The following is a 12319-nucleotide window of genomic DNA, read 5'->3' as shown; positions in this document are numbered from 1 at the left end:
GTTAAAACTAAGACAAAAGTGTTCGTAGCCCTCTACTGAAGGAATAATTTTAATTTCAAGAAGGATACCATGCCCCCTCTGAAAATTTTCTCCAGAATGTTCAAAAGCATAATTGCATGATTTTTTTTTTTTTCACAACCTTGCTTTGTTCAAGATGATCAGTAAATGAAGTAAAAAATTAAGAAAAGAGGAAGATTACATTTCTGTGATTAAGCTATTAAATAGAGACCAAGACAAGCTACAAAAAGTAGACCTCTGATGAGATATATCACTCTGGAAATACTCAAGAGGCTGAAAAAAACATTAATTCTGTGCTTCATTTTAACCTGTTTAGTATTGAACATTTCACTATTCTTTTTTTTTTCCCCCCACAAAATGTCTGATTCATTCATCTCATTTTCAGTCTAAATGGAGTTAAATATCCTTTGTGTTTTCATTTTTTTAATTAAATTTCCATTCTGCTTAACAAAGTAATCTATATACTTAGAAATCTGAATTAATAATGTTTTGTCTCAATGGCTTTACCTGCTAGTTAATACACTACCTATCATCTCTCATTCAACTGGTTGAATAAGCTAATTACTTCATTTGCTTTATGTCTATGCTGTTTAATTCCTTTTGTCATTTTTTCATTTATAAAAATATGAATTTGATTATTTAACCATGTTCCAGACTTTTAAAAATATATTTTATTCAAAATACTTACCTAAACTATACTTACATAGGGATCAAAACCAGCTTTATCTATCTTTATTAGGCTAATATTGATAGACCATATTTTGAACACAGAAAATTTGTGTCTTTCAGGTAATTTGAGGAATCTTTCTATTAAAAAGTGCAATTTCATTTTTGGCTGGAAAATATAAAAAAGTATAAGTGAGCTGAACTCATCTATAGTTTTTCATTGCTCTTTTTGATGAGTATTATTGTAGTAGGATAAATAATGAAACAGTGATAAAACTGTCTCATAATGCTGTTTAGTGGATACAACCCACACGTGATTAAATAGTAACATTAAACTCCTGGGCTCATGTCCTGATTTGTAATTATTGATAATCCAGTAAAAACAATCTGTTACCTAGAACTAAAATTGAAGCAATGACTTTTCTTTTCCACTGCTTCATGATGTGATGAATTTCTTACTAAATATGAAAAAAATATATGTTATTTCTTATATGTTTATTTTACAATGAATGCATTAGAACAGTCGTGTCAGTCATTGATCATTTTCATATTGGAGAATTTTAAATTAAGGTAATTCTTATAATGTTTGATGAGTAATGAGTAAATTGATAAAGGTGGTTAAAGGTGATAAAGTTGCAGATGTATTAGGTTGTACTTAACAAGGAAAAAATGTCTCAAAAGATTATAATGAATTTGTCAGAAACGTAGCTAAACCATGCATCTTGCTTCTTAGTGCTTTGAAACATTTACTTGCAACAAGAAGGTAAAGAATAAGCAAGAAGGCCACTGATAGTAAAATTCTTTAATTTATACTGCCTTTAAACACAATCTTTTCACTGTAGGCATTTAAGTAGTTCCATTAACTTTCTCAAGATAGCTCTCTCAGAAATTGTACTGAAAAATAATACAACAGCAAGAAAAAGATCTGACTAAATGGTCTGCTATGGGGGAAAATCTAAAAATATTCTGAATTAATACATAATTACAATAAAAATGTAAAAAGAAATTTTTGCATACAACAGAGATAACAATATCACTTTATTTCATCCAAAATTGTTGCTATTAAACATTATTAACACTAGTACAGCTAATCAGCACCAAATTTGCATGAGAATACCTGCATTGATTCTTGATTTAATGTTATTCCAAATTTTATTATTACAGTTTGTCATCAGTGGAACTTGCAATACACACTTCTTATGAAGTTTCTTTCAAGGCTTATTTGTCTATAAATTTAAATGGGGCTTACATAAACAAGGTTATCATGTTTGGGAAGAATGGAACTGAAAACAAAATACCTTGCTTTTGCTGCTTTCAAATATATTTAAACAGTGAACTGAATTGTCTAAATAAGACTTAAGTAAGAAAAGAATAATAAAAGGTATTGTACACTTTTTAAAGTCAAGATATAGGGCTACTTTGTGCTGCTCTGATACTGCAAAGTGATCTCAGACTTCTCTAAGTGATTAAGGGAAAATAACAAGGTGCTGTTATGCCCATTCAGGTCTCAGCAGTCGGGTAAACTGGCTAATGCAGCAGTGCCTGATAGACACCAATACAAAGTCATTTTGTCTTCTTCATTATGTACTAAACATGTCTAATCTACATAAAACTGGAAATACAAATAGATACATATTGTTCAGCAACAAAAAGCAAAGCTGGATTTTTCTGTAAAGCAAGGAAGGGCTGAATCTATTCCTCTCTCTCACACACACACAAACACATGCACCATATTGTCATGGAACAAAAGGGAACAGTGCATTAAACGCCCCAGTTTTGTTGTTGAAAATGCATTTTTACACTTTATTTTAAAGTTCTTTGCAGAATCTACCTTTATTTCAGCCAGGTACTGAGGACTTTGAAAAATCTGACTAATTCAAGGAAGCACACAAAAATGCTAGTTCTGTTATAGATCTATATCATAATAAAGATCAAATTGTCAGAGTCTTCTATCTAGTTTCTCTCTGTAACTGCAAAGGGTTCTTGAGCTCTCTCTTCCCACAATTACATTTGTTTTCTGTCATGCAATGACATTTTTTAAATTCTGTTCAGTAAAATATTTCTAGCTCCATTACAACAAATTTAGCCTGGTGTCACACCAACACGATTAATATTAACAAATGCCACAGCGGTTGCCGACTGCCTGTTGATTAGCTTCAAGTTGCCAATGGGGAATCTGCTTGACTTTTTGTCTCCTTCAGAGTTATATATCCCTGCTTTGTGAAAATAAAACTGACATAAAGATATAGGAAATAAAGATTTTGCAGGTAATCTGCTAAGTCTTGTCTCATTCCTGCTATCAGACAAGCAGTTTGCTTTTTACCTGCTATTGATATGTTTGACATCTGTCACAGAACTGCAGCGGCCTTTTCCCTTTTCTTCCAATAAAATCACCATCCTGAGGATGCACTGCTGGCACTCAGGCTGTTATCTCGAAGACCCACAGAACTTTTCAAAGATCTATTAGGCTGCTCTTTTTTTTTTTCTTACAAGCTGTTCCTATCAGAAACATACTTCTAACCATGAGGCAAAGATGAAGAGCTATGGGAAATACCCCAAATATACACAACAAACCACCTGACAAAATCTGGTGGTAGGAGTAAAAACCAAGAATAATGTGACAGTGCCTGAGCACCTGCTGTGTGGTTAAGTGACAAGGATCACACTCACTCCCTTCTATCATTTTCTTCATCTGACACTTTTTTGGAGAAACCAGATGCTCACATTAGAAAAATAAGATCTTTTATTAATAATTGAGAAAATGTGTGCCTACTGGTTTGAGTTTATATTCCTTTAGTTTCCTCCTTCACACTGTTTATATGCTGAAGTTAACCGATTTCTAACCTTTCTTCCAATTAAATCAGTTTATTGATACAGATATCTTTATCCCACAGATAAAGATATCTCAAACAAAAACAAACCAAACCAAACCACACACACACACACAAAAAAAAAAAAAAAAAAAAAAAAAGAAAGGCTAGTTAGGAATATTTAGGAAGCCAAGCACTTTAATTACAAAATGTTTATGTGAATGAAATATAACTGGAAGCAATTTAGTACAGAGAGTTCAGAGAAGTGCCTGCAAAGGGCATTTTGCTCTGCATCTACTCCATGCAACTGAGCAAATACCCGTTAGAGGAGTGAAGAAGGCCTTGGATATCCATATCTTCCCTGCTTATCCAACACTACTTCCATTTATTTTCTGACCATAGAACATCTTTCTTGGAAGGGCCTTGCACTATGCTGGCTCTCCATGAAAGCTGTTAAGCTGTGTCACTCTGGGAGCAGGCTGAAGAGTCTTGGTCATGTCTTTCCGTGTGTCACGGGTCACATTCAGAAGATTCTTTCTGAACTTTCTATATTTATAGATTTTCACTCAACATGAAGCTTTAAAATTTATGTTCTTGTTTATAAATAAACTTTATAACTTTTGACTGCATAGTTGCCATAAAAGTCAATTAAAAATATATCTGATCTGAATAATGCAACTTTACCTCAGCAAACATTATATATGCATATATATATATATGATCTGACTATTCAGGTATTCTATTGCTTTATCCTAATCAAAAGAAAGGTAGAGCTTTAATTTTTTTAATGAGATAAAGCTTAGCAGGGAAAAGGAATAAAATGAATAAAGCAACAGACCTGAATTAAAAATTAAAAGAAATCTCTTTTCTCCTAAACCTAAACTCTCTGGAGGCACAAACAATTTTTCATTCTACCCTTGTTAAACTAAGAGATATCTGGCAAAATATGAATGTTTCATAAAGGAGTTTAGGCCTTTAATAGCAAATGAAAAAGTAAAAGGTGTTTGATTTTGAAGGAAGAAGTAGGAAACGAATTTGTCTTTTATGTCTGCATTTGAATCTGTCCAACAATGTTTACAATGTTTTTAGTTCTTACTGTGTCCAGGCTCGCAAAAAACAGAGGGACAGCAAGTTCCAATACTGCAATACAATCTAGGGGCAATGCAATTAATAACACTACCATTGTTAAAATATATATATATATATGTAAAAAAAAAAAAAAAAAAGTATTATCTTTCTGTAAGACCTATACATAAGACCTATATGAAGAACAGATCTCACGTCTGCCTCATAATGGTAATTCTTACCATATAAATAACATACATCTATAGACTAAGAGTCTATAGTCAAAGAGAATAAAAGTCACAGATAACTTCAAATATCACTGATATTTTACACTAGAACAAATTATCCTCTACAGTGGTCTGTTACGTAGAAGTCTTTTGCTTTGCAAATGCATTACATTTCTTCTTTCCCTGTTCAAATCTGTTTTTGCTCTTGCCTGGAAGTTCAAAGCGTGGTACAAGCTGCCTTGACTGGAAAAGCCAAGTCCTTTCCAATCTTCTCTGAGCACTGCAGCTCTGTGCCTCTCCACTCTTTACTGTCACTTTCACATTTTTTTCCTCCTTCCCAGCTGTCATAAAAGATGGGATTGAAAGCACTAAGGGACACTATGTGCAGCGTGCTTCTTCCAGCCCCAAACAACTCAGCAGGGTTTTACAGGATGATTTGCACAGTCATCTTCCAAAACCCAGGAAGCTGAAAGTCCTTGTTTTATTGAAGTGTACAAACACTGAGACAAAAAAAAAAAAAAGAAAAAAAAAAAAAAGATAAAAATGCACCATGTGCTATAAAAAAAAAGAGGAAAGAAGGAAAGAAAAACACAGTGCTGAAGAGATTCTTCATCATGACCAGCTGTAAGAACTGTTCTCAGTCCTTACAATGCCTGCCACCGCATGCCAAAACTCAACAGGGAATAAAAATTAAAAAAAATAAAATAAAAAAAAAATAAAAGCCCTAAAGAAAACGCCTGGGTAAAACATTTTGAAAGTACTAAAAAGGACTGTTAAAGTTTTAGAACAAGCAAAATACAGTAAATTGGTAAGAGTCCTAGGTAGACTGCATGTTGTGAAATATGCAGTTCTTTGCAAATACCATTTTCATAAAGCTCATTAGCAAAACACAGCTATGAAATGTAACACTGAAGATTCCTGCTGCTAGGGATGAATATGATGTCAACAGAAACTATACTTACTGGTGTAGCATATAACTTGGCTCTTAATTATTTTTTTTCTTCAAAATTACCAGGTTCTGTGACACAATGTGTTGTATTTTCAGAGCATATAATTTCTTCTGAATATCCAAGCACACGTATCAGTGTGGGAAGCAAGCTCCTACTGATACTGTGGGTGATATTCTGTCTTCATTTACTCCCAGTCATTCCCACTGGCATTGAAAAGATCTATATCACAGAATCACAGAATTTCTAGGTTGGAAGAGACCTCAAGATCATCGAGTCCAACCTCTGACCTAACGCTAACAGTCCCCACTAAACCGTATCCCTAATCTCTACATCTAAACGTCTTTTAAAGACTCCACCACTTCCCTGGGCAGCCTGTTCCAATGTCTAACAACCCTTTCGGTAAAGAAGTTCTTCCTAACATCCAACCTAAAACTCCCCTGACACAACTTAAGCCCATTCCCCCTCGTCCTGTCATCAGGCACATGGGAGAACAGACCAATCCCCACCTTGCTACAGCCTCCTTTGAGGTACCTGTAGAGAGCGATAAGGTCACCTCTGAGCCTCCGTTTCTTCAGGCTGAACAAGCCCAGCTCCCTCAGCCGCTCCTCGTAGGACTTGTTTTACAGACCCCTTACCAGCTTCGTCGCCCTTCTCTGCACTCGCTCAAGCACCTCCATGTCCTTCTTGTAGCGAGGGGCCCAAAACTGAACACAGTACTCGAGGTGCGGCCTCACCAGAGACAAGTACAGGGGGACAATCACCTCCCTAGCCCTGCTGGCCACACGGTTTCTTATGCAAGCCAGGATGCTGTTGGCCTTCTTGGCCACCTGAGCACACTGCTGGCTCATATTCAGCCCACTATCAACCAATACTCCCAGGTCCTTCTCTGCCTGGCAGCTTTCCAACCACTCATCTCCCAGCCTGTAGCTCTGCTCAGGGTTATTGCGCCCCAGGTGCAGGACCCAGCAAGAAGAAGATATATGGAAGATATATGGAAGAAGAATACATTATTTTTGCTTTTAAGACTTTTTTTTTCCAATTATTGTTATTGCTGTATGGTTAATCATATATTTATTGGTTACCAGAGATAGAGTGCAGGAACACAATAAGATCTATTTGTAGTACAGGCTATATAATTACCATTTGTAATAACACTTTTATTCACTATCTGCAATAAAATTAACTTATGTGCCTACAGTCACTGGTGCAAATTGAAGTGCTTGCCTTTCAGGTGCGCATTCCTGCCAAATGTCCATAGGCTACTCTCGACAGATTCCTGGTTCCTGGGGCCATGGAGCAGAGGTCATCTTATCTTTTGCTTCCTTGCTGACACAGGACTGACACTACGTGACAACAAGGATGCAGAGATACCCTCAGTATATGACAGAGGCTCTTCCTCGCACAGCACGGGGCACTCTTTAGAATATGAAAAGGTTTACCGTGAACTAGGACATGATCTTTTCTAGCTATACCTCTGTGATTTGACCTGACAGCTCGTTAGAGAGACTGGGCAATCCTCAGCCCTCAGAGGATTCTCCACATCAGTAGAGACTAACTGTGGTCCCTGAATAAACTGCAACCCTGGACATCCTGAAGGCAGTTTTCTGCTTACTTTCTGTTAAAACACACACACACAAACTCAGTTTTATCTCACCTGAGCTTTACTTTTTTTTCTTTTTTTTTTCTTTTCTGAGTGTCTGAGGAGATGGAGGGTCCCTGGAGCTTGTGGGGATCCACTCCCCAATGTCTTCTTTCTCCAAAGCCAATGTGCAGTTTGTCCTGTTGGGATACAGCATGGACACACAGTTCAGGCAGTTTCGGTGCCTCTCACAGGATAAAATTTCCAATTTTCTCTCCTCATATTATCCTGACAGATTAGGAGGTACTATGAAAACAAAGTTCTTGTAATCAGCTATTATGGAAGCCAATAGCTAAACTCAAATGTCTAAATAGAGCTGAAATTTCATACTGTATATGCATGCACATCTCTTTTACAATCAGTCTTACAGTATGCCAGTCCTCCTGCAATCATTTTTGGGGGATGATAATCCTAACCCCTTAATGACTGAACCAGATGGTAGAAGTGAGGACCAGAGCCCCTTCATCTTATTCCATTGGATGCATTTGTTCTCAAAGCGTTTCATTATGCTGAATGCTCTTGGTGCCTGACCAGAACCTCTTCTTCATTCCTGCGCTGTCAATTCAGAGCCATTCCTCCACAGGCAGCTGGGATATCCCTGATTTACTTTGGTGGCACTAAGACGGGAATTTGTCCTATTCATTTTGTAAATTCGTATCCTGTGGTAACGCAAACTAAATAGCATGTTGTTTCTAGTGTCCTGTGCACTGATTCCCCTCAGGAGTCAGGATGTGATATGTTAACTGTTTCTGCCTATTACCTGTGTATTACTTATCTCTCAATGACCTTTCAGAAGAGTGGAATATATAAAGTTTCTTTATCCAATTATTACTTGCAATATTTGAGTAGTTTTTGTGTGAACAGCAAGAGGATCGTTTGAGCATCTGGACCTTCTTTTTGAGTGAATTTAATCAACACTACATCTTCTATTAAAATAGTTTTTTGTTTGTTTGTTTGTTTGTTTGTTTGTTTGATTAAATACAAGATTAAATACAAGTTTATGAGAAGACTAGTACCTAAATCAGTAATACCTAATCAAATAATTTTTCATCTCATGTTTCATCTCTGATTGTCTGTGATGTAGAGAAATTTAAGAGGAAGGAGATTATACACACAGATATTGGAATTTAAATAGTCACATGGAGGAAGTCTCTTTTTGAAAAATGAAAACCAAAACAGAGACTTCCACAAAATTTCACACAAGAACTTGGTGACAAAACTGAAAACCTTCTAAGCATTTCCTCATTATCAACATGTGCATTTGAGAGAACATAATATTTCCTTTTTTTGTGACATAAAAAATTCTGCAAATCTGTAGCAGACCATTGGTCAGTCAGATCAGAAGAGAAAAAAGAGCTAAAAACAAATTCATGAACATTTGGCTATTTACAAAAAAGAATAAAAATGCTTTAGTAATTCAAAATTAGATTTCCATGGAGAGTTTCCTCAGTTACATAATTAATGACTGAACTCTTCTGAAAACTTTTCACTTGACAAAACGTGAATAGTCTATCTTCTGAACAATGCTTTTGAACTGCTGAAGTAAACGGTATGGCAAATATTCTCAGTGTATTCTCCTTGGGGAAGAGGGAACCACAGGCTCCATTCTGCCCCTACTGAAACTAGCAGGAGTTTTGCCCTGGACTTCAATTGAAGGTAGGTGAGATTTCCTGTCTTTAAAGAGGAAAGAGTATCAAAGTGGACACCACACAATACACAGATGTACTAGAAAGTAATTACATATTGTAAAGAGAGAAATACAGGCCACTGTTCTTCTCATGTAATTTCCCATTCCGTTTCATATCTCAGCATCTCCCACTCTGCTCCTGCATAATGAGTTGATGAAGCTTAAGTTGCCTTTATCACTTTGTGATCTGCCATTCCTCCTAAGATGTATTATGTATACAAATTATTATACTTAGAAAACTTTTGTTCTGAAAAAACTCATCAAAAGAAAATACTTTTCAAATGAAATAATTAGTGATGCTATTTGATGTAAGAGAAAATACAACTCTGCTTTGGTGTAACCATTGCCATCTCTTTAATGCCTAAGGCCTTTTATACACATGGGTTTGGAAAAATTTGGCTTTTAGAACTTGTGAAGTAAGTTCTTAAACTTCATTTTGAAGTCTCCTCATCAATTTAACAATTTTTTCCAAGCAAAATAATTGATGAATCTGCCTCTTTCTTAAGATTTCAACTATCAGAAAAACTTTGCATTGTGACCAGATCTGAAAGCAATGAAGTAAAAGTAAAGGAATAATTTCTGCGTGAGTTTAATGGATAGATGACTTATTACTTGTGACCTGAGTGGGCAAGTCTGCGGGGGCAGAAAGGTCTCATTTTTTTTCTCAATAGCACAAATCACCAAAAGATATAGTGCACCCCACAAAAGATTAGAAATTTACTCTGCATCATAAATCTGAATCACAGTGATCCAAACCCAACCCAGGTGATCTACACCAAGGGACTACAGACTGGAGAGAAGTGTTGAGTTTTTTTAACCAGACTGATAAGCAAACTATCAGGTCAGACTAAAATTAATATAATTAATATTGCCCTTATTTTATCTTATTTTTATAACAGTCGGGTTGGTTTTCAGTTATTGCACTTATACAGAAACCTGGTTGGATAGACAACTTGAATTTTGATAGTCAGCTCAACTACTGCTTCTTCTAAATCAGTTTGAAGTACTCTGCAATTCAGTGAGGGTGACTTGTGAAGATACAAAAATTGAATAGTATTTTCTGATATTGATTTCCAAGGATATAAAAGCATATTATATATTTAAGATGTTTGAGCAAGGAAAAACTATTAAACTTTGGAATAGTTTAATGAAGGAGTATGCTTATTGTCTTAATGTATTCAGCAGTTTCCAAAGTGCTCATGCTTTTGGAGAATCAAAGCAAGAACATTAAAGTTTCTCATGAAGTTCTCAGCAATGCAAGAACTGCTTCTTCACTTGAGATGTTAAAACTGTCACCTTTCAGGTGTGTTTTTTTTTTTTTTTTCCAGCTTCATTTTCACAAGGGAACTCAAACTTTCAATCCCACGTTCTCTTGCAGCAAAGAGCTTACACACCCTGTTGCTTTGTGATGACTTTGTTGTCAAAATAAATGACTACAACACTGTGAATGTATTTCAAACACAGAATAAATTCATTGTGTATGGCTAGTGTCACAGCAATGTGAAATCTTCATGGGAAATATATGGAAGAAGCAGGAGTGTATGTATAGCTGTTTCCTGGTTAGGCAAGACATCATTTTAAGAAGTCAGTTAAATTTTGATCAAGAACATTTTTGTTAAAGTGCAGTTAAGAGTAATGAATCTGAACACACCTTGCACATTCCTACAGCTCAGCTGATGTACATGTATTCAGGAACACGCTGGACTGCACTGAGTTGCCATGCAGTGGTAGAGGTTTGCTCTCTGCACAAATGCCCAGTGTTTGCAGAGTCAGGAAAATATTGTAGAACCAACAATCAAATGTTTGTTAACATTTTTGATACACTCCCAGAATTAATTAAAAATTCATATAAATAACATAATCAGTAGTATGATTATGTTATTAATATTATATTATATTAGTTAATATTATTAGTTAATATTATATTAGTTAATAATATTAGTTAATATTATAATATTAACTGCCCCATTTCTGTACCCCAAGAAGACAACATATCCCTTTGATAGAAACATAAGCATATGCTGCTGTATTCAGTGTCATCCACCAGTCATTTGGTGACAATAGCTATATGCTTACTTATTTAACTTCCACTTTTACTTAGATTTTACTTGACTTTACAGTGATTTTCAAGGCAGCTGAGTTTAATGTCTCTTAAGTGCCTTTTTGCTTGCTGATTTGACAGTTCAGATAGATTTAGTCATCCTTTCTATACTTCCACAGGTAACTTTTGCCCTTGGTAGTTAGATTTGAGATTCTCTTGAATGTACAGCTGGGGATTTTTGCTACTATTGAACTTCTGAATCCTTTTTCTGTCTCAGACTAGTCAAAATAATAGATTTCAGTTCCAAATTGATGACTCAATTGTCAGGCAAGCCAACAAAAGCAAGTCATCTAACTGTTATTTCTTCCAGTTCTATAGTGGATTTGGAAGTTTTCAAACCTCTTCCTTCTTCCTCATTAGTTGCTGTTGTTGAAATAAACTGGCTGTGATCATTATTAACATTTAGCATCATCTCTAGGAAATTGCTTTTTTTTTTTTTTTTTTTTTTCCCCATAAATCAGTAGTAAACCCAAGATCTTTCAATACCAAACTTTAGTTTTCTTGAGTACTTTTCATACCTTTAGCCCCTTCTAGTTAAATTACTCTAATATCCTGTCTTCTAATTCAAAATGAATAATGGTTGACCTCCAGCTGGTGCAAAATTGTACTAATATGACAATGGAACAAATAAACCCACATTCTTTCAGGAGGAATCGTACAATTAATATTATATTATATCAGGGAAGGAACAAGAAGAATACTTCTTACAGATTTTCTGGCAAGTACTCTTACCTAAACATATGCCAAGAAAAAAAAAAAAAAAAAAAAAAAGCAATTATAAACAAATCTTTCCTTCAGCATAGAAAGCAGATGAAACATACATGTATAGGCAGGCCAGATCAAACTTTTAAAACTATGACTTAATTCATCGGAAAATCTTTCCCTACTTGAAAATTCAGCCCAGATTTTCACCACGTAAGTCCACTTTCACACTAAAATAATGCTACTGAAGACAGTAGCATTCTATTAGTATAAAGCTCAAGCAGTAAACTGTAGCCAATATTGGGCTCCTGTTTCACAGAAAGGTGGAAATACTCTGCCTGTGATGCAGGTCATAATCTTGTCAGTATTACAACTGCTTAAGCATGAGGCTTCAACCAGTCAGAACTACAATTACATGCATGACTGGCTGCTGGAAGGGGCAGCTGTCATTGGA

The sequence above is a fragment of the Aythya marila genome, assembly GCF_965140915.1.
Source record: "Aythya marila genome assembly, chromosome: 9".
Lineage (NCBI taxonomy): Eukaryota > Metazoa > Chordata > Aves > Anseriformes > Anatidae > Aythya > Aythya marila.
Note: the sequence above shows the minus strand (reverse complement) of the source record.